The sequence below is a fragment of the Bicyclus anynana genome, chromosome 1 (genome assembly GCF_947172395.1).
Source record: "Bicyclus anynana chromosome 1, ilBicAnyn1.1, whole genome shotgun sequence".
Classification (NCBI taxonomy): Eukaryota; Metazoa; Arthropoda; class Insecta; order Lepidoptera; family Nymphalidae; genus Bicyclus; species Bicyclus anynana.
In genome coordinates this window covers 2,175,621-2,194,393 of record NC_069083.1, presented here as the reverse complement: position 1 = coordinate 2,194,393, position 18,773 = coordinate 2,175,621, and the positions used below count along the sequence as shown (strand labels likewise).

The 18,773-nt window shown below is 37.1% G+C and overlaps 1 long non-coding RNA gene across 1 annotated transcript in view; it reads left to right on the top strand.

Annotated features, from left to right (window-relative positions):
- LOC128198481 (uncharacterized) overlaps nucleotides 1–17,834 on the top strand; it is a 108,636-nt gene extending 90,802 nt beyond the window's left edge. Inside the window, exon 3 of the long non-coding RNA XR_008251237.1 lies at nucleotides 17,482–17,834. This is a non-coding gene — a long non-coding RNA (uncharacterized LOC128198481). The remainder of the gene's footprint in view (nucleotides 1–17,481) is intronic.
- Nucleotides 17,835–18,773: the final 939 nt, after the last annotated feature.

Below are 18,773 nucleotides of genomic sequence, written 5' to 3'. Positions count from 1 at the left end.
TATTCAGCCTATCAGGCTCTCTGCCTGGCATGGTCTTTCTGCTTTTACACCACATTTGTACAGCGATGCGGCAAAACGTCTCCGGCCTACGGCCAACGTCACCAACTCTTCAACTCCATGCTGCTACTGATATTTAGTGTAGTAGTATTAGTATTTCCATAACCAAAGCTTCGAACCTAGGACTTCATAATCCGAAGTCACGTGCGCTAACTACTGGACCAATGAGGTATTTGTTAGGTTAGGTGCCTAATAAGAAATATCGCTTAAGTATAATATTTATTTTGGATCTCTTAGACGGGAGATATACATTCCTGAATAAAAAAGAATAAAAACAACTTTGATGTCTGTTGCTACAGAAATCTACTTGGATACATTTATTAACATGAATAATAAATTGATATCAGTAGGTACTGCGAGATTATCTATATATTTATTTAAATTATGTATATTTAAGTTAAGTTTTGTAATCATTTTCTGCATGTCGAAACACTAAAGCAGGCAACCAATTTACTTTTAACGTATTTAGTTCTTTTACGTTATTGTTATTCATATTTTAAATATTTAGCTATATTCTAGTTAAAATATAAAAATGGTGAAATAAATAAAATATTTACAAGACAAGAAATATAGCAGTTATAGTAAGTTGTTATACTGCCAACATACGCTGCATTGAGATTGCAGCGTACACTGTCAGCTTACAATGGCTCTCAAATTAAAATATGAAAATTAATTTTTAAATGAAGAGTTCTACTTAAAGCACTCTAATTATAGAAATGTTTTTCCTCGAGCACTCCCCCAGTGAACTTCCTTTGTATTTCATTTAAAAGTAAAATAATGGAAGTATATTTTATAACTCGTGAAATTTCATAGAGATTTCGATGTTTTTTTAACCTTTGTTTCAACATTTTTGTAAAAAAAAATCGATTTTTTTGGTTTGTTTTGAATTTAAAATTAAATGAATACCTATTATACTTATTACATCCCAAAAATTAAAGAGATCATATTTGAAATCCTTAAAAAAAGAAATGTTTACAGATAAATTGCGGGAGTCCAAGAACTATATACTTTAAAAAAAATTCAAATTATTAACTATAAAATGATTTTGCGCTGATGGTTAATATTTAGGTACTGCTACCTATTTATAACTGTCTCATCGATAAGGGAAAAATCAGAGTTAACAAGGAAAAATCGACTCCTCCTAATGGTGACATCAGATAATATGTAATCTATGTTACCCTGACCGTAATATTGAATGGATGAAAACCATATTCAGCAAAATTGGATGAATAGTGTAAGTACTATGTTCCTCCTTAGTGGAGGAACACACATAAGAAACACCTACAAGTTAAGGCAAGCGTCCACAGATCGTACGTATTGGATACATGGCATCGCACGGATTTTTTAATTTTACGGTATTTAGAATCCGTTCAGTGCGATCCGTACGATGCGATCAGTAAACGCTGTATGGCTTTCTATACAAAGAATACTAAAATCAATTTGATGCGATACGTCCGATAAGAATTCAAAAAATTCAAAATTCATTTATCTCAATTAGGCTTAGTTTACAAGCTCTTTCGAAATGTCAGGGTTATGTCATATTACCCGTGCGCCTAAAGTTGGAGGAATGACTTTTCGTGAGGGTGCCTTGATCCGAGAAGAGCCCACAACAAACTCAGCCAAGGTTTATTTTTTTTTGTTTATCACCATTTTACAAACTTATTTAAAACAAGCACACAGTCGTATAATACAGTTTAACACCAAGCTTTTTTATCATTTATATAATCATTAACACTATAATAAGACTTTATTGACTTTAGTGACTTATGGACACCTGTCATAAGTATCACGTTTACGTACAAAACCGGTACGGTATAGATATTTCAGTATAAATATTTCTGTTTCAATATTAAAGAATATTTGTTTACTTCAAGTTATTGTACAAAATCACGCAACAAAGTCCAACGAACAGAAACATCAGTACATTAGCAGAGGAAATAGTTCCAGAAGATAGAAATCGATCTTTCCGGTCGAGGGGGCGACGCGGCATTCTTTTATATCGGTGTTCGGAGCTTAATAGTCTTCCTTTGATCGTTTAGCTAAACTTTAAGAGGCGAACGCTCCTGAGAAAATGCTTAACATTATACACGTGAAAGTTTCTAAAGATGATTGAAGTTTTTTTTATAGTAAAAGTTTAAGTAGACAAGCACCTGATGTTAAATAGAAAACTATCGCCTTCGCCTATTAGCCTATTAGAAGCGAATATATTCATTAAGGCTAAGGCTAAGGCTAACTATGGGCCTCATAAGAAAACTAAGAGTCACTCAGCGGGCGATGGAACGAGCTATGTTAGGAGTATCTTTGCGTGATCGAATCAGAAAAGCGGAGATCAGCAGAAGAACCAAAGTCACTGACATAGGTCAGCGAGTTGCGAAGCTGAAGTGGCAATGGGCGAGGCACATAGTTCGAAGAGCCAATGGATGTTGGGGTCCCAAAGTGCTCGAATGACGACCCCGCACTAAAAAGCACAGTGTTGGTCGACCCCTCACCAGGTGGACTGACGACATCAAGGTCAGACAAGCGAGTCGCAGGGATTCGCTGGATGCAGGTGGCTCAGGATCGTTATGTTTGGAAGTCCCTACAAAAGGCCTATGTCATGCAGTGGACGTCCATCGGCCGATATGATGATGAAGATATTCCTTAAATTCGAAAAATTTTACGGATGTTTAATTTAATTATTTAAAACACTCAAGTTATACACTCTTGTATATAGCACTTAGATATATCTATACGGAAATAAAACGTTTGGTGAAGTTCGATATTTTGTCATTACGTACCTAGTTTGGTTTACTTATTCGACCCTCAGATTAATAATCTGAGATTTGACCTTAATTGTTTGAATTCTGGTTGTTGGCTACAACTTAAGAATGTGTAAGTAATGAATTCAACCAGGCCTTACTTTGCGGAAGTCCTTGTTATACAATGAATAACAAATTATTTTGCTTCTATCGCAAAGCCGCTATCTATATCTGTGAGGGACTCTAAGTCCAACGATCTACGTTCTACTCGGATGACTAAAATAAGTAAAAAATATTTTTTTGGTTCCACGGTTTTATGACGTAGACTAGCTGACGCCGCGCAGTTTCACTCGCGTGGATTCCGTTCCCGTAGGAATACGGGATAATGTATAGGATATAGTCTTCCTAGATAAATGGGCTATCTAACACTGAGAGACCCCCTTTGGCCGTGGCTAGTTACCACCCTACCGACAAAGACGTACCGCCAAGCGATTTAGCGTTCCGGTACGATGTCGTGTAGAAACCGAAAGGATGTGTGGATTTTCATCCTCCTCCTAACAAGTTAGCCCGCTTCCATCTTAGATTACATCATCGCTTACCATCAGGTGAGATTTTAGTCAAGGGCTAACTTGTAAAGAATAAAAAAAAAAAAAAAGAGAACTTTTCAAATCGGACCAGTAGTTCTTGAGATTAGCGCGTCCAAACAAGAAGACAAACAAACTCTTTAGCTTTATAATATTAGTTTAGATAATGTACTAGGTACTAAAAACTAAAAAAATATTTGAAAAGTCAGTATTGACACAGTAAACAAATATAGTATTGCTTAGAAAAAAACAATAAAATCGTGGTACGCGTGAAACTTCTATTAATAGTCAACCGAATATTTAATTACATTACGTTACGCCCTAATGAATGTATTGTTTGTTTAACACGACCTCGTAGGCTTGCTTCATTCAGGACCTCCTTCGCGCTTTACAAAAACAACTAAGGGGTACGGCATAAAGACTGCGTGTTGGGGTGCCCAAATTTCGAATATTTGTCATTTAAAATCAAATTATTAAGTGTAAATGTACGGCCTATGTGGCACAAATCCCACAAATGGTTCTTGGGGGATCTTGAGGGATGTCATGGGCCCTTCCTGGCATCAGAACTTTTAATATATCTGCAACAGATTGCCGGAGTTTGCGGGCTAAAATTGGGCATTGGAGCCACTGTTGGAGCCACGGTATTGGTATCGGTATCTTGAAAGTCCCACACACTTCCCACTCATTTTTATTATTAACTTGTAACTAAAAATGGTACCTAATGCAAAAAATACAATTACTTAGTAAATAAAAAAATTTAAACATTAAAGTTAAACTATCATGAAGTGAAATATACGACGAACTGATAATAACACGAAACTTAGCACCTGTATCAATGTGTGACAAATACTGACTGATGAGGCCCAGTGAGGAACGGAATTATACGGGGGAGTCCATTCTCAGCCATGAAGGGAAGGAAACTTAAAAAAAAAAACAAAATTTACTCGTGAAATTTACGATAGTTTAGCTTTCTAGGGTTAAAAAAGGGACTAAAAACTTAATTAATCAGTCAAGATCGCAGTCAGCCAACCTATCGAATAACAAAAAGCAATAACCGTCGACCTAATTCAGCGCAGGCCCTCCTCCAGTCGATTCGCCGTCAAGTAAACGCCGCAACACAATAAACTAGTCGTCGACCCGCACTAAATTACATTAAATAAGGAAAAGCGTTATACAAACGCTGCATTTGCGGCATTGCTGTTAAGTATTCACCGTTTGTATGAAAACCATAGATATTGTTCTTTTGGTAAACCACAGATCATAAAGAACTTAACACGTTCGCTGCGGTACGAGGTCAATTGACCTTGTTCAAGGGCTACGAGGTCGATGGACCTCGAACCACACCACAAAGTTCTAGTATGAGGTCAAACAACCTCGCACCAGAGGAAAGTACAGAAAAATCAGTGCAGCAGCGAACGTTTTAATCGTAAACTGCGTTTACTTCTTGTATCCGTGTGTTAAATAAACCACACAACTTAGAAAACGCTAATGTTAGCCACTGACGATCAAGAAAGCTCACATGCCTGCAGCGCTAACGAATTGACGTCCGATAAAACTGATCGTGTGTTGGTCGCTATCGGCATGATGTAATGCACATCGCGACTAACATACGACATCATTACGAGTATCAGTCTATTTTAACGCCACACTGAAGGGCCAGACTTTGGCCACACAGACAGTGTAGTGGGTCTATCCTCCATATCCCCTATATGGAGGAAAGACCCACCACACTGCTGCAATGCGGATTGGCGTGCATATTTATTTGACTATATAATTAACAACACAGGACTCGTACCCGGAAGGAATTGCCGAGTAAATTTTGGATCTTTTTGTCTGATGATTTTATTTTTTTTTAAATTATTATTTACAATGAACCTGTCAACGCAACACTATCAATATTCAATATTTTATTTAATGAACTTGTGAAACAATAAATTAATTTTCGTATATTATTAAAAATGTTTCTCAAGTTATTCAAAGGTTAAATTTGCGAAAAAAAAGTATTTGTGAATACTTCCTTAAGTAAACACATACCTAATTACCAGCATAAATAAACCTTAGTTGCATAAATTTTGTAACAGTGTGAAAGTTATAAAAAAAGTCTGTCACCCCAAAACTCATATCACTTCTAGACTGCGAAATGTATGACTAGGGGGTTTTACAAACGTCCATATTTCACCGCCGCAGCCTACAAGGGTTTCGTATATCAACGGCGTTCACCCATGAATTCTATCAAGCGAAGGGGGGCCCTTCAACACGCTATCGGAATTCGGAAACCTAGAAAGGTTTGACAAGACCATTATGCGAATCCATCCCCTACGCAAGTGTACGCATGCGCGCCGCTCGCCGTATCACCCGCAGTTACGTCCCTACGCGTCGACAGTCCACACGTCGACGGCCGACGCCTCACCGGGTGACGCAGTGACGTCCGACATCGATAACGTATCGATACGTCGACAATCGTAACGTGGTTGAGGTGTAGTGTTGGCTAGTGTGGTGAATGGATTGCGTTCTTCGACTGCTGATGCTGTGATGTAAGTTTCGTATTGAGTATAGTAGGTACTTATATTTATACATGTCTTCGTGTGTAAGAAAAGAGAGAAACAACGGGTTATACGTACAACTGCGGTGTTATATTGATATAACACCAAACTTTGTAACTGTGACGCTCGGAAAGGGTTAATCTTTTTATATATTACATAAAACCTTTGTTGTATAAAAAAAAAATATTTTTATTCATTGTTTCATTAAAAAAATATTGCCCTGGTGTACTTCGTAGCCAAAATTGACGAATTTGTAAAAACCCGATCAATTACTAGTTTCGTTTTTCTCCATTTCATTCAATGTTTTTTTCTTTTTGAATTTACGCTGATTTTTATTCTTTGTATTCAATCTAATAAAAAATAATAGTCAAATATGTCGAGACGGTTTTAGTATGAGGGTGTTTCTGCCCAAATAGCAAATCTTACCTTGAAATGTGAAGTACGTTACAAAATACAAATTTTTATATACTTACATTGCTATATTTATAGCTACTTTGTCGCTATGAAATTAAAGCTCTATTATATTATAATTATAGCGTTATTATAAGTATCTTTATAATATAAATCGATTATAAATTAAAATAGGTAGCAATCCATTATAACATCTGTTGAAACTCCTCAAGTTCGTAACAATTTGGAACCATTTCCAATAACGGTAACGATTATTATAAAATCTTATTAATAATAACGAAGACTGAAAGCTTGAAGTACCCCCGAGATTGCTAAATTCAGACCCCTGAAGAAATTATGGTCACATTAAAATACGTAGTAAGAAAAATAATTAACCTTAACTTTTCGTTTATTTATGGCACTGAAATCTAGTAAGTGGTCATTTAAAACTTTGAAAAACAATTATTAAAATACGCTGTTGTATACTTAAATTAAATCTTAAACATATTATCTTAAAAATAGTAGCATAGCAGTATTTAATGGGATCCGGACTAGCCCACCGAGGGTTCCGTACTAATAGTTTTTTGACATAAAACAAAATCATTATAAAAATAAGCAGTATTTAATCGGATCTGGACAAGCCCACTGAGGGTTCCGTATAATATTTCCTCATAAAACAAAATCATTATAAAAATCATTGTAAATCTGTATGAGCTTGTGCCGTTTATCCCCTTTCGAACGATACCCTACATGACAACGCTAAAAAATAAATTATATAATGATTTATTTATTTTGCTATCATCCGCAAAAAGTCGACGAACCCATGCGACAACGTCACCCAGGTCCGGCAAAATACTCTCTACGTACGTTTCACCCCGAAACTTTGCAATTGCACGTTGTAGAGTCAACATCTCCTGAGGATGCTCCGGTTTCGGGGTGAAACGTACGTAGAGAGTATTTTGCCGGACCTGGGTGACGTTGTCGCATGGGTTCGTCGACTTTTCGCGGATGATAGCAAAATAAATAAATCATTATATAATCATGATGAACTTCCGCAAAGTAACGCCTGCTTCTATCCAATACAAAAATAAATTCAAAATTTGGACCGCCAATCCTTCAATTAAAACTTTAGTTTATTTTTTGTGTTTCAATAACAAATGTATAGTTTCAAGATTTTTTCCCTACTATAAGAAGATATTACTTGCCTTACCAAATTTAATAGTTCTACGTTAACTTAGAAATTCACGTCTTAAGGTACTGTCCTGCTTTGAGTAACTATAGATGCTTTTAATTTCAACTCTATTTCTCCACGCCTTTCCAAGACAGACAGATATACTGACTATAAAAATGGTCCTATACGAATATTTTAATTGCTTTTGAAGTGCGGAATCTTAAAAATTTTTGTCTTCTGAGGTATAGACCCGTGGTTTTCATTTTTCATTTGAGGTAAGGAACCCTAAAAACCCAAGTTTAAAAGAAATAAGGCCCACATGTATGTTATGTTACGTAAAACGGTACAATTTAAGTACCTGCCCAGTAAGAATCGTAAGAATGTCAAGGAGAGTGTTGACGTAGTAGTTTTCAGCTGTTTCATAACCGGTCATATTTTCAAGGACTTTTCGGTTCGCGTTTCGTTACGAAAGGAATTTTCGGTATTTTTGAGCTAATGTGGATTGTTCCTGTTTATTTACTTAATTTTTATTATTAATTTAATTTATTTGATTACTCTCATTTATTTATTTAACCTTTTTTTTAATTTTTAACAATTTTATACATACAAAATATACAAAATACTATTAAAAACTTTAACCCTCCCGCTGCGGGACATTTGAGTGCCCCAGCAACCGGTGGTCAGAGCTCCAGAGTGAGGAACCTCCTCACAATACGCGCCGCGTCAAGAATCACTGCCTTCTGTATCCGACTCTTAATCCAACAGTTAAGTGAAAGCTTCTTAAGTTTTGGTCAAAGCTTTTCGCTATAAGACCATTGACTGAAACAACCATCGGAACAATAATAGTTGACTCAAAATTCCACATGGAAATAATCTCGTGAGCAAGGTATTTGATTTATTAATATTTGTTCGTATTACTAGTATATACCCTGAATAAATATGTAGTTAGTAGTTTTGATTTGTTACCGTAACAAAGCAGCAGACTGACAAAAAGCCTCAATAGCTCAGTGCTAAAGACGCCGGACCCATCACTGAGAGGTGGTGGTTCGATCTCCTCCCGTTGGAATCATCCCCACATATTTTGTCCCTACATTATGTGTACCTAGTATGTACTACTGTGTAGTCCATTTTGTTCCGTTGAAATCTAGCAGAGTAAACGTATTTATGAAGAAAGTCCCAGACCAACTTAAACGAATAAATAAAAGCATCTAAATTAAAGAAAACCACATAAAATAAATTAACGCGTAAATAAAACGGGCGATAAATATTTATTTCACAACTCTAATGGACCTTAATGTGACATTTGAAAAGCGTTTGCACCACGAGAATTTATTATTAAAGTTAAAGAAAATTACCAAGAATTTTCTTCTGAACTTCATTATACAGTAGCTACTAGCTGAATTATGTTTGCTTAGTACATACATGAATATATAATTTTGTCGTTTTTTATTATCTGTATTATTATATCGGTCCATTGTCCAACTAAGCGAAACATTTGTGTTAGGATTGGATACCACGACTACAATAGTGCAAAGATTTATAGATTATGGACTGCACTGCTGGACTATTCACTATTTTGGTATTTATTAACAACGTATTAAAATAAACATCAAATCAATTGTTTATGAAACACGGCTAAAACTCACGTGATATTAGGTCGGAGTATGCCCGACTAGTTTCGAACCCATACAACGCTCTTAGTCATGAGCTGGCTAGCGTTAGTTCGGTTTGCTTACAAGAAGACGAGTCTAATGAAGATGACATTAATAAACCGTCAGAGAGTGTAACGGAACCTTCACTCCCCACCACTCAACCCCTCTCCCAGCGTGCGATCCGAGCAGCTGCGCGTCGCGCCGCCGCTTCGTAGTTTTTTAGATCGTGCCGCGTTACAAGAACCAGCTCTTGACTAAAGGCCCCGTATGGGATCGGAACTAGTCGAGCATACTCCGACCTAAAATCACATGAGTTTAAGCCGTGTTTCATAATCAGTTAATATGAATAACACTTACGATAGTTTAAATTCTAAAACATCAAATCAACAATGGAATCAACAAACAAATTCACGGCTAGCGGAGCCGTGAATTTTTTACTTGAATACTTTACGTGAATATAAAACTAGTAAATAAATAAAAGAATAGAATACTGTAGGTAACATGGAACGCGTGAGTCATACACTAGTCATCGAACTTAATGTCCTCTAGAGGGGTGAGTCAAATGAATGTGAGGGGATGAAGCGAGGGGTTGGAGTGGATTACTGACGCGGTCCGGAGATGACCGCGCTAAATATTGTATTAGCTTGATGAATGACAAACATCATGCGTTGGTAATACCTAATGACGTTAGGGTCGCAGGTCGATGTTTTAGACATTTGTATAACATTTTATTTACTTTATCCTATTATTAGTACCATTTCCTGGTTTCAATTATAGGTAGGTACTTGCGTACTTTTTACATTTAATTGTGACCGGCTGACGTGTAGTCTGTTTTATGTTGAATTTTCTTGCGCTTGACTAAAATTATGCCTGCTGGAAAGCAATAATGAGGTCTAAGATATTCTTGCCTAGAAGATGCCTGCTCACTCTTGCCTAGAAGGTATTGCACTATTGTACGTGTCAGGAAACACAGACGCCGAAAGGGCGCTCTACATCTAATTAGAATCGCTGATGTAAAACGTTTCGTGCGGGTTGACGTCCATAACAAAGGGATGCTATTTTTCACGACGTCGTGCTGTTCTATGGCAGAATGGGGATGGAGGAACTAGAAAGTTCATGTGCAGACTCTCCAAAGTATATCCGGTAAAAGACCGATAGTCAGGCGACGTTGCATCGGTGTTGTAAACTTTGTGCACCTAAATCTAGCGCTAAATAGGAGAGAGAATCCAAATTCGCGGCCTTAGGCGATATATTTGACTATTTAACAATCACTGTCCGATGTGATGATAATGATCAAGACCAACGGTTTAACTGCCCTCCGAACACCTTCTTTCTATCTCCAGGCTGAGATATTGCACTGACTAGAAAAAATACCGGACCCAGAACTTAAGGATGTAGGACAGGTAACGAGAATAAATATAAAAAATCATATTTGGACAATACACACATCTTTATCTGGTCCTAAAGGAAGCGCTGTGTTTTGCGCATAATAGCCGATGAATATACAAGAATAGATAATACCTGTAAATGTAATAACCTCTCGTATCTCCACCCAGACACATCATCAGAAACCATCCGTGCTCATCACAGAACTATTCCCAGTTACGGAAATCAAACCCTTCGCCTTGATGCAGAAGGTAGGCTTACTACCCACGGCACTCGGCCATCATCTCTCACACGGATGTCAAATTAATCTGTTTCTTACGTTTTTTATAAATGGAGTATTACCTAACAGTTGTGTTTTGCTATTCTGCTGGTAGGCGTACATATTAGTAGCATCGAAGCGATACTGTCACTATACGTTTCCCTTAGATCCGGGTGTTGAAGACAAATGTAATTTAGTTGGCACGTGAGTTTCAGTACAAAGGGGGGTTATCCTAAATCAATTATCTGCCGTTTGTATTGTATGCCTACAGAACTTGCGAGTCGAAATGGCTTAATGCTATGAAAGTTTATTTACACTGAAGCACTGCGACCAAATTTGAGACTATTCAAATGTGGTATCTACTTACACATAACGAATACTATTGATTTTTGCTGACGTTACGTCAGGTATTCATGCTGCCTAAGATCTTATATAACGTGTGTTGACTACGAACTGAAATTCTTGTGTATAACCAATAATTGCATGCTATGTAGCGCCAATATCGGCGATAGCGGTATGCCTGTTAATTTGTATCTTGCCTTCTGGTATAGGGTGCGACTATATATACCGTTTGCTTCAAACAATTATGATGAGCAAGATTGCCGGCAAAAGAGGAGTAGGAAGAAGTCCTGGCTACGAAACATAAGAGAGTGGACTGGCATGAAAACAGTCGAAAGAACTTTGCCGCAAAGTTTAGCAAAATTTAGAAAACTGACCGCCGTCATTCAGTAATGAAGAAGCACTTAACAACAACAATTATATCTGGTCAGTCGGTGGTGGTACACCTGTGTGTGTCACGAGCTCGTTAAGCAATCGGTTACGGTAAATTATCACTTACATCTGACAGTTATTTTTATTTTTTTTAAGCAATATAGGCTTACGTTTGACTACAATTAGGCCTGATAGAAGGCATTAATGCAGCCTAAATTACCTAGAAGATGCCTATTCACTCTTGCTTTGAAAGTGTTGAAATTCTAAGTGTCAGGAAATACAAAACGCCGGAAGGGCATTCCAAATTTTTGCTGTGCGAATTAGACATGTGGATGCATGTTGTTTCGTACAGTTATCATCAAATAATCGAAACGTTATTATGGGTCTAAGGTCCATATAGAGAGGCCTGACCTTGAATTGAGTAATTAAAATAGGTTGATATTACTGATAGGTACTGGAGGTTTTTGCTGACAGGTAATGAGACCTCATATTGCGTGGGCCGATAAACAAAGTTCAAATGAAATTCTTACCTATAATTGCGGCGTGCTGTGTACGGCAATCTATCCAGCCGATAGCGCGGTATGCAAATTTCCGCTTTTCTAGGTCAACCGGTATCTGCCAGTGCCAATAGCCTGGCAACTCGGGCGAAATGCCCGCCACTTCGAATATTGACTTTAATTGCTGGATCCTCCAACTGCTCGCTTTTTTTAAACGAAAATGTTTTTTTAAGGATGAGTAGGTAAGCTCTTGACTGTGTTGCTAACTGATGGAAAGTGATTTTGTAATCTGCCTTTGACATGTTATCGGGCTAGGTTTAAAAAGTGCTCGATTTTGCTGAACAGACAGGTTTGGCTCCATTGGGGTAGTGTATTCTCATTAGCTTCGCTGATAAGCTATCGGACTTAAGGCGAAGTTCTAGTTTTGATCCTAGCCCACAAGACTATTGTTGTGCCAATTCTCAACGCAGGTTTTTCTTTTTTTATGAGCTTATAGTTTTGGCTTAATAGTATATTTTCAATAGTTTCAAAAAGCTATCAGATTTAAAGCGAAGTCCTAGTTCTCAGTCCTAGGATCAACCTAGGCCACAGAAGTATTGTTGTGCCAAGTCTTAGTACAGGATTTTCGTTTCTTTTTATGAACAATAGGCTTGTGCTTGACCACAATCATGCATAAAGGAAAGCAATGTACAGAGTTTAGTTAAGTAAAAGAAATAATTCCTTTTACTTGGTCGACATTTTTTTTTAATAAATAATATTTGCCATATATTTTTATAATATGATCAATATTCCAATTACCCTCTAACTAGTCGGGAAGGCTGTGCTAGAAGTGGGTACAACAATAGACCAACAGGGCGGGAATCGAACCACCACCCTTCGGTGATGAGTCCGACCGCTCTTACCGTTGAGCTATTGAGGCTTCAATACATACATACAAACATTGTCGGGTATTCTAATTTTATAAAGAGATCAAGTTAGTGGCTAAAAGGTAGTCTGGATTTTCTGAACCGATTTTGAAAATTATTTTACCACTTTAAAGCCACGTCATTTGTGAGTGTCATAGGCTATATTTCATCCTTGTTTTCTCACGGGAACGGAAACTACGGGGCTGAAACGGGTAATAAAAAAACACGTGTTCAAGTCAACTATACAGTTACCAGATACTAGTACTGGTCGACCTAAATAGCGCGGGATTTGCATTAAGTTGTCAGTGGTTGTCTAGGGCAGAGTTTACTTTACTTTGTGTGCCTAGACGAGCGACACGAACTTGTGCCTACGGCGTTAAGCCTTCAATTTGAGCTAAGCCTTAAGTCAAATAAGACTGACTCAATGACTCTTTGGGTGAGACAGTACAAAGACTTTTCCTTTATTAAGACTAGTATCCACTACTACGGCCTTGGCCTTTATACATTTGAAACAATTGGTTGCTTGTTGTTACAGTGGTTAATCATCATCATTATTATTATAACCATCATCATCATCATCCCCGTCGTCGTCATCATCATGGTTGTTCGTTAGTTGTTCGTCGTAACAGAGTAAGTTTTACCACTAAACAGCATCGCTTCAGTCTGAAAAATATTATAGGCAGAATATCGATCATTATTATAATCATGATCATCATCCTCGTCGTCGTCATCATCAACATAATAATCAGCCGAGGAACATCCACTGCTGGATATAGACTTCCAAACGCCACATACATCCAATGGCTCCCCGTTAACCAAATATTATATACTTACAATATGAAATAATATTTAATAAAAAAAAAATAAGTTTTTTTACAGACAGACACCTAATCTTTAATTATATATTTATTGTTTGCTACGAATCATTATGTCTGGAGTTTGGGTCCTCGGCTTAACAAAAAACTTTTGTTTCTCATACAGTATTCAGTTATAACCCGGTATTTTTCTTGTCCTTCATTAGGTCTTCTAACGGATTAATAATGAGATATTTATGTGTTAAAATCAAACAGTACATAATTGAATCTTGGTCACAAAAAACTATTATTATTATTTGTAGTAGATAGAACTAGAGCTGTGTTTGATATCTTCGAAGGTTTAGACCTATGTGAGCGAAGAAGCCCACAACAAACGCAGTAGGTACGAAGCAAGGTAGGTATTATTTTGTTTATTGTCATCATCTCACAGTATTATTTTAAAAAATAACACAGAAAAATCCCATCCCTTAAAGCAATTCACTCAAAAATAGTTGTACGAGTAATTCGGTAAAAACGAAAGCTTGTTGCAGGCGGGTCGAAAGTACCGCGCTTTTGTTCCAAGTGCATTTCCTTGTAAACCGTTTCAAAATATTAACACTGTCCGCGTTCACGAGCTCTTGAAAAATTATTTCAGTTTTAAACCTTCCGAACTAAACTTTTGTATTATAGCTTTATAGTTCCAACGTCTAACTCAGTTTGACTGTTCAAAGCAATGATTATTTTATATTATAGATATGTTACGTGCCTACAAAATCACCGTAAAAAGTGACCCGAATTTAGCTACACCACTGAGCGCACATATGCACAATTTTGGGTTTACTTACAATATATATTTATCTTTTTAAATTTCCTGAATACATAGTTCTACATTGTAGACAATATTTAGGTAGGTATTATGTATGCGCTTAAATAACTTTTACTAAATGTTAAAAAATAACGACTAAATGAAATCAAGACAATTATGCACATTTATCCGCCTCAGTTTTGATTCACCAGCCCTATCTCTAGTATAAAATATCAATGATTCAAAGTATTTTTTGTGGTCCAACTAAAAATGCTTCTTGGCTGTTCGTTGGTTTTCTGTTATATCGGGAAAGTACCCGAGAAAGTTTTACCACTAAGCAGCATCGCTTCAGTATGAAAACTAACATTGCCTGTGAAATTATAGGTAGAATATCGCATTGAAGGATAGCTCAATACATGTTACTATAGAGTTATGTGTTTAGCACAGTACGTTCGTTGGTTTACGCGACAATATACTCATAGTTCAATACGAGTGTATAAGCCGCTAGTATAGCTTATGTTTGTAGATGTTTGATCATCTCTGATCCGTCCTAACCAGTGTGAATCCACCTTTAATCCACCCGCAGATTGCTATCACTCGCTACACACTGCGATCACGAGCGCCGAACAAGCCACGTGATTTGCGCGAGCTGTTTTAAACTTGATGAATTTGATAGCCATTGATGTATACTAGCAGCCTTCCAATCGATTTATTAGAAAAATTTTGAATTGAATTATATTCATAAACCAAGCCAAGTAGGCTTTGTGGTGCTTTATATTTCGTTCCAAAACGATGTATCCGTTAGACGCGACAACTCATTGTTACATGTTTTGCATTAAGTTACTTTTTGTTTTTGTGTTAAGTTAATTAACCTAAAATTTGCTGCTCGTGCTCAAGAATTTCTGTCAAAATAGGCAAATTATTGTTCAGTTTCAGTAGCAGGATTAAGCATTGCAGAGTATCTGACGATGCTCCGATTTCTGAGTGGCGCTATAATGTTTTTTTCGCACTTGGCCATTATATTGCGTACATCTATTTGTTGCTGGTCTCCGCTTTCTGAATCACTTCAGACAGCTTAGCTCGCTCTAATTAACAAGCCATCCAGGTGGCTGAACGCCTGATAGAGAGTTGCAGAAGAACCAATTTATCCTGAACATAGTTTAGATACTTGCTGCATTAATAATAACTTGTAGCTATATCTCTTCTTCTTTTAATGATCTGCACGGAGTACCTACTGTCGGTTACACTTAGAACCGAAGATGTTTTTTAATGATCAGTGCCCTAACATTAGTTCTATAATCGTTATAAGATTGATCGTTGAACATAGTGATGTATCGCCAAGCGGCAGGGCCGTGTGTGGCACGCAATATGTTGCGATCGTTAGCAGGGTCATTGACTGCGGCGCGGGGTTGGCAAACAACACATTTCGATTGTGCGGCGCCGTGCATTACGTATCGAGCCTCAGTTAGTTTTGCGCTAGCCGCTGCCGGAATATTATCGACCTATTAAAGGAGAAGTCAGAAATTGGGCCCACTATTCAGAAAGATATAAAAGTAAAAATGTACTTAGTAATAATAATCTTGAATTTTTTAATAGACTACTGCATTTGAATCTTAGACGATATAATATTGGCCAACACGAAAAATAAGCTGATTTCATTACTTTCATACTGGATGCTTTACAAATGCGTATTTTACTGATTGAACTTGGCTGTCTTTGTAAATGCGCGCTGTCCATACCTTCAAAAAGCAGAGCGCGTTTTCATGTTTTAATTTATGGCCAATTTTTAGCTTTGTATCGTTTAAATTGGGCCCGAGAATGTATGGAGACACATTAGGTAATTATTTCAATTTATGTAACACTGATTTATTTACTAAAACTATTCACTGTAAATAAACGAATAATGATTATTCTTGCTCTGCTTTGTCGACTTATTGACAGCGCGCATTTTCAAAGACAGCTGACAACCAATGTCAATTTGTGAAAAACGCGTTTTTAAAGCTTATTTTCCCTGCTGGCCAATTTTATTTCGTCTAAGATCCAAATGAAATTATGTAGTAAAAAATACAAGATTTTTAGTACATTTTTCGATTTTATATCGTTCTGAAGAGTGGGCCCAAATTCCGACTTCTCCTTTATTTAAGCGATTAATTCTCATCAAACCAAAAACCTTAGGGTAAAGGAATAGCAAGGCATTCCCAACAGTACAGAGATCAACTCTATTCTTTAAAAGTTCTCTTCTTTCTAAGTCTTTAAGTAACATCCTGAGGCACGCCGCAATAGCCTATAATCCCAGTACAAAGCACTTCGAAAGTAGCGCAAAACACTTAAAAGATTCCGACGATATCAGTTACTTCTCTCTAGGCGCAGAAGTTTCCGCAGAAAATACTGTACAGTGTATAGCTGTATAGTAAAATAAAACAAAATTTCTTTGACATTTTTTGAACTAAAGTGTTTTTAGATAGCATGGGTATGGTGACAGTTGCCTTATGATATTCATAATATGTACAATTGAGCCGTGATAGCCTAGTGGATATGACCTCTGCCTCCGATTACGGAGGGTGTGGGTTCAAATCTAGTCCGGGGCATGCACCTCCAACTTTTCAGTTGTGTGCATTTTAAGAAATTAAATATCACGTGTCTCAAACGGTGAAGGAAAACATCGTGAGGAAACCTGCATACCAGAGAATTTTTCCTAATTCTCTGTGTGTGTGTGAAGTCTGCCAATCCGCATTGGGCCAGCGTGGCGGATTATTGGCCTAACCCCTCTCATTCTGAGAGGAGACTCGAGCTCAGCAGTGAGCCGAATATGGATTGATCATGATGATGATGATGAATATGTACTATTATCGTGAATCGCGGTAAAATTTTAAGAGTGAAACTAAATGTCTCCGTATCTGAAAAGCACTATAGCTCCACGAAGTCTGGACTGAGCTAGGTAACCAAATATAATGCAAATTGTACTAATTATTATTTTTTTTTGTTTCAGGTAAGTGTACAATGCAGTTTTGAGAAGTCTGAAGAAAACGTTATGCATGTTACGTTATTTGATCATGGTAAAAGTACATGGTAAAGTTTTTAAATATTAAGTTGAAAAAGAGGACACAAACAAAATCGAATTCTATAATAAGCAAAACTTCGAATCTAAGTTATAGATGTTAATATTAATGTGCGAGTAATTTAGATATACTCGTATGTACTCTCCCGACTTAAATATCGAAAAGAATAAAAGAATAGCTAAAAATTAAACATACTTATCTCAAAAACTACAAAACTTGCAGTTTCCTAAGATGGAATTCTATTAACCAACTATTTTTTTGGGACCCTGACTTCGATTTCTTTTAACAGGTAAATATATAGTCATACAAACATTTTAACATTTATAAATTTTGGCACCCATGTTTGAAAATACTTACATAGAATGCTATGCTGACAATATTATTAATACATACGAGTACATACGGGTCCCTAATGTAAGCCCCTACAAAAGGCAGTCCTGCAGTGTCCTGCAGTGAACGTCCATCGACTGATATGAGCCCTTGACTACAATCACACCTGATGGTAAGTGATGATACAATCTAAGATAGAGGCGGGCTAACTTGTTTGGAGGAGGATGAAAATCCACACCCCTTTCGGTTTCTACACGACATCATACCGGAACGCTAAATCGCTTGGCGGTACGTCTTTGTCAGTAGGGTGGTAACTAGCCACACCAGCCAATATTTCTATACCGCGGTATTTGAAGTCGGTTACAAAATAATGACTATATGGCTTCAACCACAGAAGAGATAACGCTTTTAGCAATAGAAGTAGCAAGGGGGCGTGGCCGGCGTACACCCGGGTGTGCGGAACATCGCAAGCGTGTCCGCGCATGTTCTAGCAGTCTTGTTTTGTTCTGTGACAAAAGAAATAAATAATATTCAACTCTAAAGTAAGGGTGACATATTTCATTTTTCACTAAATATTAAACAGCCATTTAGGCCACGCCCGGTACGCTGGTTTCAATACAAAGAATTGACACTTTATAAATCTAGTTACCTCTTATATCTGTGGCTTCAACTATCAAGCTCTGTTGTAGAACTATACTTTTGGTAGTACCTACTCGTATTACATCGATATTTTGAACAATAGTTAGTACTTGAAAAGCTTTAATACAAAAGTTTGTAAATCATACAAAGGTGTTATTACCGAGTTCAGTTGGGTAAGCCCTAGGGACTGGAGGGCGGCGGCCTTATTAGGATCCCTAACTTGAACCCGGCTTACAATGACATAAGTAGATAC